Source organism: Triturus cristatus, chromosome 6 (assembly GCF_964204655.1).
Source record: "Triturus cristatus chromosome 6, aTriCri1.1, whole genome shotgun sequence".
NCBI lineage: Eukaryota > Metazoa > Chordata > Amphibia > Caudata > Salamandridae > Triturus > Triturus cristatus.
The window spans coordinates 210,044,445-210,056,477 of record NC_140589.1 but is presented as its reverse complement, the minus strand read 5'-3'; the positions used below and the strand labels follow the sequence as shown (position 1 = coordinate 210,056,477).

At 46.5% G+C, this 12,033-nt stretch overlaps 1 protein-coding gene across 1 annotated transcript in view; it reads left to right on the top strand.

Annotated features, from left to right (window-relative positions):
- The window catches only part of ENPP5 (ectonucleotide pyrophosphatase/phosphodiesterase family member 5), a 250,896-nt gene that overhangs the window by 93,341 nt on the left and 145,522 nt on the right, over positions 1–12,033 (top strand). The window contains exon 2 of the mRNA XM_085610543.1: positions 8,694–8,876. The gene's annotated coding sequence lies outside the window, so the exon portion shown is untranslated. The remainder of the gene's footprint in view (positions 1–8,693; positions 8,877–12,033) is intronic.

Genomic DNA, 12,033 nt, shown 5'->3' with positions numbered 1-12,033 from the left:
TCAATAATCACATGCGTACAGTAGCACTGTAATCTAGCAGGGTGTGTAGTAATACCGTAAGCACTGAAGTTTAGTGACTATCCAAAATGCAACTTTACGCCTACAGCTGTAAGCAAAATAGTTTTGGGTTTGTAAAGGAGTACAACAATCAATGAAAAACAAGCTCACTATCATGATCCATAAGCTATTTTAGATGCCCTTCTCACATCTATATGTGGAAAAAACTCCTAGGTTTTGTAAAAGAAGCCTCCCCCACTAACGCTAGTTAGTGCCATACTTCATCATTGGATAACCTCCCGAGAAGCTTAGTGCATCCAGGGGTGCTGTGACGGCTGATTATAGTGGAACGGGTTTTGTTTGGTGAGTCTCAGTTGAGATGGAAAAGTAATTTTAAAATTGCCTCTAGGTTACCCACAAATGAAGGTCATTTTAATGATGGTAACCTAGAGCAAGGTACAGTAACAGAGGTGGATGTTAAGAAGGTGATGATCTCTCACATCCCAGGTCTACATGTTTCAGCCATTTTAGTTTGAATGCTAATAGGTCATTTATAGCTTTTTTTTCAGAGCCAGTGATGCATGTTTGCCAAGGCATGCAGTATTTATATGACAATTTGTAACTTACGATTGTTGTGTCACTTTTCGCGAGTTGTTGTACGGTACTCCCTCACAACATGGATGCTCCGAGGGGGCAACCCTTGTATTCAAATGTTCATCAAAGGTGCTCTCCCACTAAGTACCTACTTTAGGTCCTCGTCAGCTCTGTATCTCCAGCCCCCTTGGAGCTTCCATGTTGTGAGGAAGGGTGGCCAACCAATGGCGTATCTCCAATTCAATGGCATCCCTTCATAATATTATCCTGCTCATTAGGACAAGATAGAGGCGTTCCTCCAGTACCTCCCAGTGGAGCTCAGGAAGAGGTGCAAGAAATAGTTTCTGAGGCCAAGCAGTTATCAAACACTACCATTCGCTGTGCCCTAGATGCCGCAAACACCGCTTCCAGGGGATCAGTTCCAGCATTCTTCTACACAGACATGCCTGCCTCTGTGTCTCCGGCTCCAGGTCGAAAGTTCAGCAGAAACTGTTGAACATGCCTTTTGAGGGCCAGCATCTTTTTGGCCCACAGGTGGACCAATTGTTAGAAAAGATCAAGAAAGGTATGGAGACAGCTAAGTTGATAGGGGCACTTCAGACACCTGCCCCCTGCAGCTCCTTTCGCTGCACATACTATCATGGAGGCTCGAAGACCATCTTCCCTGAAGCTTGCACGTCCTACCAGTGCACCCAGGGACAGCACTCCTCTCCCAAGGGTTGCTTTATATATGGTCCTACGGGGTCGACCATTCGAGAGGCAAAGGTAGCTCCCCAAAAGGAGCTGCAACCACCACGAAACCCTGACTTGCCTTTTCTCCGCCTACCCCCGTCTAGACAACACCGGTCGGGGGGCGCCAGCAAGGTTTTTTTCCACATGCCAAACCATCACTTCAGACTAATGGGTACCTACCTCTGAGTCAAGAATGAACCTCAAGTAGGGTTGGATCTGGAGGGGTTGTAGGTGGGATTTTGTGGTTATTGTCTGGAGCTCACTTCCACGCCCCCGCCATTCCATCTCGCAAAAACACATGCTCTCCCAGAACACAAAAGGCTTCTTAGGGGCTATAGAACCCGTCCCTACCATCAGCAGGGCACTGGAGTGTGCTCTCTGTGCTTCCTAATACCCAAAAAGGACGTGCCTCAGGCCCACTCTGGACCTCTGGCCCCTAAATGAATAGATATTTTCAGGCCTCTTGTATGACTATTCTCCAGGATGCCATTCCACTTCTCCAGTAAGGTGACTTCATGATCGTGCTCGACCTGAAGGATGCCCATTTCCACATTCCAATACATCTGGCCCTTCGCCATTATCTTAGGTTTGCGGTCAGCGGTAAACATTACCGATTCAAAGTCCTCCACTTCAGGGTTAATACTGCACCTCAGGTGTTCATCAAATGTCTCACGTTGGTGACCACACACCTGCGTAGGCTGGACATCCACGTCTTCCCTTATCTGGATGACTGACTGATCAAGAATAGCACCCACCAGCAGTGCTGCAAACACACACAGGCCACAATAGACCTTCTTCACAATTTAGGGTTTACCATCAGTGCCACAAAATCCACCTCCAGCCCTCCAGATCAAACCCTACCTGGGGGGCTATTCTCAACTCGGAGGTAGCTATGGCCTATCCAAATCCTGCCAGGGTCCAGTTCTTTCAGGCATAGCTGTGTCTGCGCCCACTGTTTGGGCCTGTGTTTGACCTCACGGTTACAGCTTCAAATCCCGGCAGGTCCACCCAGCCTTTCGTCCTTCTGCGGTCGATAAATGAGTACCATGAGTTGGGTAGTAATCAGCGCAAACACACCCTTTTGGGTGAACATGCGCTTTACAAATACACGGTATGTTTTCCAGCCAGATCATGGTCAGAATAATCATGTACCTCCTAGGCATGATAGCCTCCTACATTGCCATAGTTCCCCATACCAGCTTACACATGCGTCTATTGCAGGAATGCCTAGCGCAACAGTGGCTTCAGGAGGAGGGTCATTGGGACGATATGTGTTGATTGGCCACTGCACTTGTCGCTCTATGAAGTGGTGGAACGGCAACAACCTGTCGCAGGTTTGGCTTTTCCTAGACCTAATTCCACAGAGGACCATTGCACAGTTGCCTCCCTTACCGGATGGGGTGCGCACTTACATGACCTGACTGTCCAAGGGCAATGGGAGCCCAGACACCAGTGTTTCCATAACAACTACCTGGAACTCCTAGCCGTCCATCTAGCGTTGAAGGCTTTCCTACCTCACCTCGTAGACAAGGTTGTTCTTGTCCGACACACAGTATGACAGACATGTATTATCTTCAGAAACAGGGAGACACATGCTCTCCACAACTCTCACAGCTCTCCCAGAGGATTTGGCAGTGGACTCTCCGCCACAAAATTCATTTGCTAGCAGAGTACTTTCTAAGATGGCAATGACTTTGCCGACCTGCTCAGCAGGAAGCGGCAACAGGTCAGCGAGTGGGAACTCAACCCGCATGTCCTCCTCTGCTACTTCCGGAGATAAGCTTCCCTGAAATAGACCGGTTAGCAACAGCAGAAAACATCAAATGCCCAAACTTTGCCTCCCGGTTCCCTCTGCTCCAGTCCAGCACCACAGACCCCCCCAGGATATTGCGGCATAGATGTGCAAATTTAGCGGCACAAAAATTGAAATTTAGCGGCACAAAAATGAACGTTTTGCAGCATTTTTGCGGCACTTTTATTTCACTCGTAATTATTCCTTTTCAGCCGTAAATCAATGTAAACTGATTTACCAGAGTACTCCACTGTGAAATAGGCATGTTTAAAATGTCCAATCTGCCTCTGAGAGGTGGCCCTATTTCTCCCTGGGGTGTTCTAGCACCCATGTATGCACGCCTGCCGGGGCACCGCTGCCTCTTGGACCTGTCCAGAATGTGCTACATTTGTGGGCCAAGAGGAGTGTTTGCCTCAGAGCCAGAGTGAGTGATAGCCACAACTCGGGCGAGCTCAGACTCCTCTCCACAGGGCTGAGATCGGTGCTACGAGCAACTCTTTAAAAAAGCTTTAGGTACCAGGCCCCACAGCACAGGTGAGTGCACTAGACAGCTCAACCTCATTCTCAGTAGAGGAATGGTTGCCCTCAACCATTGTTAAATGTAGCCAGACAATTCGTTTTACAGCACAATTTTCTAAAACATTGTTTCTAAAGGCCAAAGGTTTTACAGGTATGTATCTAAAAGCATGCACTACCCCACCAGATCGGTTTTCAAGGCTGGGTGCCTGTCTACCATGCCCCGGAGCTGACCAGCTACATACCTGGGTTTTTCTGGCGTCTTATATTTGTGATGGGGGGCACTGAAGCGTGTGGGCTCCTACAGTACTCTTCATGAATGGGATCTATTTATTGCTTAGTCATGGGGGGTTTACCCCGGTTCCAAACTCTACGGTAGAAGGGATGCAGTCTCCACTGCATGTTCCATTATATGCAATCGGTGCCTGGATAAGCTTGGGAACGTGGCAGCCGAAATTTTTCTTTATTTTCCAAATCGATCCATTTTTGTCTGTATGTGTGTGTGTATATTTAAAAGTGACTATATGTTTGTTGGCTTGCATGAAATTTTAAGGACATTTTTTGTGAATGTATCTGTGTGTGTATACATGCCTGTCTATTGCATATTTTCCAGTATACAAATAACAGCATTTATTAACTTACAATTAGTGAACTGCAAAAGTTTAAGATTTTCATGTAGTGCACTCGCCTACAAAATTAATTAAATGAAATCCGATTTTAATGAAAACCATTAGCATATTCACAGATTCGCCCCTTTGTGTAATTGCTTGATATTACTGTTCATCATCGGATCTTTAGTAAGATTAGTTCTAATTTAATAGACAGCATTGAAGCTTTCAAAACAAAATACCTCTCTAAACACAACAGCCGCGCAGCAACTCATTCCTCGAAATGTCCTTGTGAATGAAGATATGTTGGCAAAACAGCATGTGCCGTTACAACACGGCAGGTAAAACCACCAAATGGTAGCCAGATTCTTTTGTAGGTCAGCTCAGAATTCAAACTGCTGCAACTTCAAAAACATCCAAGTGGCTGTGGACGCATTAAGGAAATAGCTGTCAACCTAACGGGTGTTTTTTTTTCTCATTAATTGCTGCTGATCAAGGCTCCGATTTTCTGCAAACTTGTTCTGAGAAAAAAAGCGACTGATGACAGCTGTGCACATATTGTTCTTCTAGATCGCCTCTCACAGCTTGGCCAGGAGGAAGCAGATATTGGACAGCTGGACGGCAGCAAGTAATGATGTGTGCGCGCACAGCCAATAAAAGGGCATTGTTTGTTTTGCTGCATCCCGGTAGAAACCTTTTTGTAAGTATCGCGGCCACAATTGTAAATATTGTGGACATCGCGCTAGTCCCCTGATTTCACGATTTTTTTGTGAATCGCAAAATGCTGGAGGGTCTGAGCAATGCACTGGTCAGGGATATTTGCCTACACTTTTCCGTCGCTCCATCTCCTTCCATTTGTGGTTCGGAGGCTTTGGCAGACGTCCCTCACTCTCATCCTGGTGGCACCCACATGGGCCCGCAAGCTCTGATTTACGACTCTCCTCCTGCATGGGAGGCTCCCCAATCTTCTCACTCAGAACCATGGAGAAATCAGGCACCCAGCCCCCAGGTCCCTCAACCTTGCGTTCTGGCTCCTGAAGTCAAAGAATTTGAGTACCTTAAACTTCCACCTGAATGCATGAGCATTCTCAAGGAGGCACAGAGACCCCCCCCCCCCCCCCCCTCCCTCCCCGGGCCTGTTATGCAGCCAAGTGGAAGAGATTTGTGTACTACTGCCACTCAAAATATTATTATTCTTTTAAATCCACTGTGCAGGACGTTGTCTGCTACTCACTCTACTTGCAGTTTTCTGGTCTAGCCTTAAAATCCATACAACTATCAATCAATCAATCAATGTACTTATAAAGCGCACTACCTACCCGTGAGGGTCTCAAGGCGCTAAGGGGAAAGGTGTGCCGCTACTGGTCGAAGAGCCAGGTCTTGAGGAGTCTTCTGAAGGTGAGTAGGTCTTGGGTCTGCCGTAGGTGGGTAGGGAGGGTGTTCCAGGTCTTGGCCATGAGGAAGGAGAAGGATCTGCCGCCGGAGGTAGTTTGTTGGATGCGGGCGACCGCGGCGAGGGCGAGGCTAGCGGAGCGGAGCTGGCGGGTGGGGGTGTAGAGGCTGAGTCGGCCGCTGAGGTAGGCTGGTCCGGTGGTATCCCGGCTTTGTGTGTGTGAGTGAGTAGCTTGAAGGTGATCCTCTTTTCGACGAGGAGCCAGTGTAGGTCTCTAAGGTGAAGGCTGATGTGGCTGTGGCGAGGGACGTTGAGGATCAGTCGGGCGGAGGCGTTTTGAATGCGTTGCAGTCGTCGTAGGTGCTTGGCCGGGATGCCTGCGTAGAGTGCGTTGCCATAGTCCAGTCTGCTGCTGACGAGGGCCTGGGTCACCGTTCTTCTTGTTTCGGTGGGGATCCACTTGTAGATCCTGCGAAGCATGCGGAGGGTGTTGTAGCAGGAGGAGGAGACGGCGTTGACCTGCTTCGACATGTAGAGGTAGGAGTCGAGGATGAATCCCATGTTGCGTGCGTGGTCGGTGGGTGTCGGTGCTGCTCCCAGCGTGGTCGGCCACCAGGAGTCGTCCCAGGCTGAGGGGGTGGTTCCGAGGATGACGACCTCCGTCTTGTCCGAGTTCAGCTTCAGTCGGCTGTTCCACATCCATTCGGCGACGGCCTTCATTCCCTTGTGGAGGTTGGTTTTGGCAGTGTGCGGGTCTTTGGTGAGGGAGATGATCAGCTGGGTGTCGTCGGCGTAGGAGATGATGTTGAGGTCATGCTGGCGGGCGACGTGTGCGAGGGGGGCCATGTATACGTTGAACAGCGTTGGGCTGAGGGATGATCCCTGGGGTACGCCGCAGATGATGTTGGTGGCTTCGGAGCGGAAGGGGGGAAGGCGGACGCTCTGGGTTCTGCTGGAGAGGAAGGATGTGTTCCAGTCCAGGGCCTTCTCTTAGATTTCGGCTTCTTGGAGGCGTGTCTTTAGTATGCGGTGGCAGACCGTGTCGAAGGCAGCTGACAGGCCCAGGAGGATGAGGGCTGATGTTTCGCCGTTGTCAAGTTGGATCCTGATGTCATCTGTGGCGGCGATGAGGGCTGTCTCGGTGCTGTGGTTTCTTCGGAATCCGGACTGGGATGGGTCTAGGATGTTGTTGTCCTCGAGGTAGCGGGTCATTTGCGTGTTGACGACATTCTCGATGACCTTCGCCAGGAGCAGGGAGATGGGCCGGAATTTCTTGAGGTCCTTGGGGTCCGCCTTGGGTTTCTTGAGAAGGGCGTTGATCTCGGCGTGCTTCCAGCTTTCCGGGAATGTGGCTGTCTCAAGGGAGATGTTGATTACTTTCTGTAGTTGGGGTGCGATGGCTGCGTCTGGTTTGTTGAATATGTGGTATGGGCAGGGGTCTGCCGGTGAACCTGAGTGGATGGAGTTCATGATCTTGCGTGTTTCGTCGTCGTTGGTCCAGGAGGTCAGGCGGTTGGTGCGGGTGGAATTTGCAGGGGGGGTGGAGTCTGGCATTGTCGGGGCGGTCGAGATGTTGAAGCTGCATCTGATGTTGAAGCTGCATCTGGCCGCCTTGGCTGCCTATCTTCAGAGTAGAAAACACATCTTCTCTACAGGAATCTGGTCATTAAAGATTTCATGGAGTGTCTCAAAAGGGTCATTGCTCCTCTGGTCCCACCAGCCCTGGCATGGAATCTCAACATTGTACTGACAAGACTCATTGGCCTCCATTTGAGCCCCTCCACTCCTGCTCCGTCAGTTCCTCTCTTGGAATGCAACATTTCTGGTTGCCATCACTTCACTCAGGTTTGCCAGTGAGCTGCAGGCCTGAACCCTGAAAGAACCCTTCTTCCAAGTTCATAGGGATAGGGCTCTCCTTCACACCAACCCCAAACTCGTTCCTAAGGTGGTCTCTCACATCCACGTTAACCAATCCATTCAACATACTGTCTTTTTCCCACAACCTGATTCAGTTGAGGAAGGGGCGCTCCATACCTTTGATGTAAAACAAGCCCTCATCTACTATGCTGACAGAACCAAACCATTTAGGAAGACACAACAACTCTTTGTTGCTTTCTCCAAATCACATAAAGGGAAAGAAGCTCCATCCAAGTCGGGCATTGCCAGATGGATTGTTTGATGCAGCCATGCATACTGTGCTAAAGGTAAGAGGGCCACTCCTCCTAAAGCCCATTTCACTCTTAGGAAAGGAACTTCTGTGGCCTTCCTGGGTAACATCCCAAAAGCTGACATATGCAAAGCAGCTACTCGGTCCACATCACACACGTTCTCAAAACATTTCTGTGTGGATATGCTAGCCTGCCAACAAGTTAATGTTGGTCAGGCAGTGCTCGGTACACTCTTTCAATCTGCGGCAACACCCACAGGCTAGCCACCGCTTATTGGGAGGACTGCTTTAAAGTCTATACACAGCATGTGCATCTACTGCCTCACATGCCTTGAACGGAAAAATGTTCCTTGCCCTGTAAGCATTTGTTTGTGGCATGTAGTGCTGTTGATTCACATGTGCCCCCCTCCTCCCTGGACGCCTGTGACAGTTGAAGTCTCCTATACTATCTCTTTTCCCTCTTTCACTTAGACATCTCTCTATACATCGCCTCTCTTCACATTGCATCCCCTCCTGCCGTGCAGCAAAACAATCTTAACAATAAAGCCGATGACCATGTGCTTTACCAGCTAGAGGAGGAGTCACTATACCTTGTGACTTGAGAGACTTCGTCAAAGAAAAACAATTAGCATACATCTGAGCTCAACACTAAATGGCAGGGGTATACACAGTATATGAATCTACAGCAACAAATGCAACGAACAAGGTAAGTTACATCGTCATTCAGGTAATATTTTCACGTCCGCACAAATGGCAGAGTTTAAGCTATCATCCGCACAAAGGTGGCATAACAATTATGATGACAGTAAGAACATGTTTATTTTGAAGCAGCTGTTAGCATACACAGGTTTCTAAGTATAGGTTCTTTAAAAAATGTATGATTGTCTTTCACAGGATCACATGGCTTTCATTTGAATCTGGGTCCCTGAACTTGCACAAATGGACATCCTCACACAGCTGAAACCTCAGTTCCACGGTTGCCATGACTATTAGAATTTCAATGGAAAGTTTTCTTGGGATGGAAATTGGAACCTAGTTTGTCATTTCAAAACCACGTCTGTTGAAGATAAATCAGAGGTGAGCATTTCAAAGACTTTAGCTATTTTAACAACTTAAAAGCTAGCTATGGCCTTTTTTTCTTGGAGAGAAGTTTACTTGTTGGCTAATGCTTTTGATATATTAAACTGATTACACCGAACAATATCAAAATATTGTAATACAAGAAAATTAAACACGAACATAGAACATTGCAAACTACCTGCTATACTTCCAAATACACATCAAGGAAAGTCATGTTGGACATGAAATAAGTATGGATACACTCAATAGTTCTGTATTTGTGCACAGTGAACGTGTTTTTGTCCTTATACACTCTGGCAAAAGAGGGGTTAAGTAGAAAAGAGGGTAGGAAGAGGCAAAGGGATGGGGAGGAAGGGAGTAGTGTAATGTTAACAGCAGCACAAGACAGATGGGTACGAGGATATAATTGAAGGATAGAGTGGAGAAAATTGGAAATGAGTAGCTGTAGTAAGGTGCAGGGTGGATAACCTTTTATTTTTAATGAATGACTATTGAAAGCTAGATGATGAATAGAGGGCTTGCCCTGCCCCCAGTAGAAGCTATTGAAGAGCAAAGATCTAAGCCCTTCAAGCCGTGTAGGCCAGAGATGTTAAGCTGTTTAGTGGTTGCAAAGCCTGCAGTTCGCTAAATCACCGACTTTGTGAGCACTGAGTGGGATTTTTAAATGTGCTAAATCCATTTTGTGATTCAGCAAGTCTTTACTGAATAGCAAAATGGGGTTAAAAATGGATAAAGAATCGTAATATGGAATAGGTGGGTTTAGGGTGTCCCTTCCAAATTATGAAAACATCATTGCTAAATTACTGATTCCTCAACAGAGGTGGCAACCCACTTGCAAATGGGAAAGATTTCAACTGGGAGATCCCTCCCCTTTGAGAATATAAAAAACAAATGTTTGTTTGGAAGTGGATAGTCGTCCAAGAGACCACTGCCAACCCTTAAACTTTTTAAAGAAGTTATTTTTTTTCTTCCATGCCAATCCGTTTACTTTAATAGAAATTATCTAAACTTAGAAAAAATACTTTATTTAAATGCTATCACATGAATGGTGATCTGCTGACGCCACAGACCACAATTCCTGTGATGGCATCCGATATAGGTGAGTCTCAATTTGTGACCTATCTCATAAATATTGATGAGGTGGGTCAAATTGCAACTCACTCCAAATGATGATCTTGGGAATCGAACTTTTAGTATATAGCTTGGTCCACAACATCTCATTTGAATTCCAGCATATTGATGCACAATTTGTACGAGTGCTTACTGGAGTTCTTTTCTCAACTCCTGTCAGGCTTAAGCTATCGGGAGAACTACATGTATAACTGCTTCACAGAAGCCTAGAAAATGCATGGGTAATTCAGATTAAAAGGAGTATGACATTCTGTATTATGTTTTTGTTTTGATGCTCGGTCAGTGATGATGTGGAAAACTTTTATGGCAAGAATGCCAAAATAAAGATATTGATGATGATGGTATTATGTCGTGTTAAGGAGTTTTGTATTTGATGCCAATATGCATTTTGGGAGACCTCGTGTAACCTACAAACGCAAGAGTGCAGTATTTGAGAGTACGAATAAATTGGTGGTTTATGGAGATATCTTGGATTTATAGCAGTTTCACTTTTGTGGCATATTCTGCCAGATTGCCTTAGGATACCGACGAATAGAGGATCTGCGCATTACTGCAAAAGCCAGGCATGGAGCTATTACTCAAAATTCTTTGAAAAAAGAGACAACCTAAAGTATCAACATATTTACCAGTTTTAAATTTAGAGGCACGCGAAAAACAACAATGTACAACCCAGAATATCAGTCTTGGTTCACTTCTGTTCTACTCATCCAAAAAATACATGTGGTATCTGTTACATGCAACCCCATGGCCATTTCTATGGTAATAAGCTAGACTAATTACATGGGGACTGGCAGTTGCATTAAGGACATGACTAATTGTTTATCTCTTTCCATAATGAGCTTTATCTCCTGTTCGGTTCATTCATCCATGCTACAAATTAGCCAAATTTAGTGGGCATTAAAATAAGCATCCAACAATATTTCTTGAATACTTTCATTAATGAGGGCTCTTCAACTATTCATATAGCAGTGCATAAAAGTAGGTCTGTCTTCCCAGCTTGGAAAGCATATACTCTGAACAGATTTTAGTTATTGAGCCCACTACAGACAAACCCAACCTTGACTTTTTTCCACACCAAGCATTTTAATCAACAGGACATTCTTTTTAATAAAATCCTATAGGTTTCTATAAGGCATAGAACAATCGCTTACAATGCGGCCCCACTCAAGGGGTCCCAATGGCTTAATTTGCACCTGCCTACCACCAGCTCACCTATAACCCCCCCGAAGCGCATACTTTTCTAGTACCAAGTCGGTATTACGCCCATTATTTCTCCCCCTATCTTCTGATGTTTCTTGGGGCATCCTTGTGCAACATAAATAGGTCCCTCCAGCTTTGCGGATCAGTCCATGCCCACCCTCCATTCTCTCAGTGTTGGATCCTCTTGTGATTTCCAGTATTTAGCCATATCTCTCTACGTACTCAAGCCCACCAGAGTGCATTCTCCCCTTGGAACTCCCAATTCGTTCATGAGGTCAAGCAGTTGACCCTGGGTTCATGACCAGTACCTCTGACAGTGTCCTGAATATGGAGTGCAGGTCTCGCTGAATAATGGAGCACTTAAAACCATATGATAAGTCGCCAACCTCATCTAGTGTAAGTGGGGTCCAATAATTGGCAGGGCTTTTTACAGATGTTTGGCTATGTAGTAGGTATAGCACAGATTGTTCAGTTGGCATGTAGTCGGGCTGAGATGGCTTGGGTGCATGGTGCCATACATTCTCTCCATTCTATATTGTCCAACTGGTCCAGCCAGCCCTCCCACAGTTCCGTCAGGGGTGCCAGTGTACCTGGTGAATGATTAAGCATGGCTTTTTATATTTGGAAAATACGCCCCCTGGTATTCGGAGAGTGCATGTTGAAGTTGGAGCTACTAGAAGAATTATGAGTTATGGAGGGAGAAATCTGTTTGTGTAGGACCTGAAAACCTTTCATGAGGTCACCCTCCCAAAATCGGCAAGCTAGGAGATGCTTACATTGTCCCATCCTCTGAAGCTCTCAAGAGGTACCACTCAGCCTAGGT